Consider the following 1,612-nt stretch of genomic DNA (forward strand, 5'->3'; position numbering starts at 1 on the left):
CCTCAAATAATGAACTGCAGAAAATATTTACTCTTGATTCACACTTATTGTTTTCAAAGAGAAATGAGTTCATAAATACTTTTTGACACAGCAACACTTAAGAAAAATTCCAAAACTTTACAGATATCTTGTAGACAATTACATCACCCTTGAAAATTTGCAATATTTGTAATCTTCAAAAATATACATCTAATGTGGCTTTGTCTCAGGTAGCAAGTGGTTGGATTAACTGTATCGTCTGATTAGCAGTCTCTTGCATATATGCAAATAATATTTTAAGTTATTTTTTACTTTAGGAAATTATTTTAAAGCAAAACACAACCAAAAAAAGTTATTTCTGTAGTTTAACACCTTAAGAAAAAACAGGACTACAACCAGGTGTGGGAATCTTGTGCCTCTTCCTTCTCTTTCATTCACTTATTTTAAGGCAAGTTTCTTCAGTTTTGCCTTTGTTCTTCCAGCTGCAAAATGGGAACAATCTCTCCTTACATATGCCACAAGGCACTGTGAGGATTCACTAAAACTTTTAAAGCTGTAAGTTTTTTAAAAAAATGCTCTTTCGTTAAAGGTTTAAGTTAATTTAATTGCAAGGTAGTATCTCAAAATTTGAAACCTGAGTGTGTCCTTTAAAGACACAGTTAAATTATTCCTGTTACACATAATGCTTTATATTTAGCTTATATCTATCCTTACATGTGTATGCAAGACAGGGATTTGTTAAAACCGAATATGGCAATAATCCCATGCATTATAAATGCAGTAGCAGTGCCTCAGCACTGGGTAAGCTGAGAAGGGGCTGGCAGAGCTCCCCAGGTCCCTGTGCGAGGTGTTCACAGACAAACGTGCCCGTGCTGAGCAGCACCTCTGACAGCAGCTCCGTCCCAGACATCCCTCGGTGCGCTGTGCTTGCCACTTGCTGGAGGCACCCGCAAACTTGGTTTGCGTCTCAAAAGTTGTTACTGGAAGAGAGCAACATTTCCCTGCCTCCTGATGGATCTGGAGGTCTTTACTTGTGGCAAAACTCCTGTAGAAATGAAATACAAACTTGCCCATCTGGGAGGCAGTTGAGTCCCTTGGTAGGGGCTGAGCAAGCATTTCCTCATCACCTGCTGGTCCCTTTGGTCACAGAAACCCAGCGTCCCCAACCACCACAATAGGTAGCTCATTTGCAAAACACTGATTGCATTACTACAAGAGCCATCCCAAAGGGAAGAAATGTACATATAAAAATAAAAATCAAAGCATATTTGCGCAGGTGAGAACTAATTATTTAGGTGAAAGGACTCATTTATCACCAAGAAGAAAAAGAAGCAGAATCAGTACTGACCATGAAAGACAAAAATAATTGTATTACAGCAGAAAACAGAAGGCACTGTTTAGTGATTTTGATCATTTCATGCCAGATCCTGCTTTTTTTAAGAGACTCTGTTTCCTGGGCTGCTGGTGGCACCTGTGCCTACCTGCGTCATGGGCAAAAGCCCAGCACGCACACTCGGCTGGGTTGCTGCGGGCAAGGCAGGAGGGGATTGCAGCTGGGGGATGTCAAAGGCAAGACTGGCCTTGAATTGGTAGGCAAAAAAAGTAGAGAGCAAAGCTGCTGTTAAATAATATT

This window comes from Caloenas nicobarica, chromosome 8, assembly GCF_036013445.1.
Source record: "Caloenas nicobarica isolate bCalNic1 chromosome 8, bCalNic1.hap1, whole genome shotgun sequence".
Taxonomy (NCBI): Eukaryota; Metazoa; Chordata; class Aves; order Columbiformes; family Columbidae; genus Caloenas; species Caloenas nicobarica.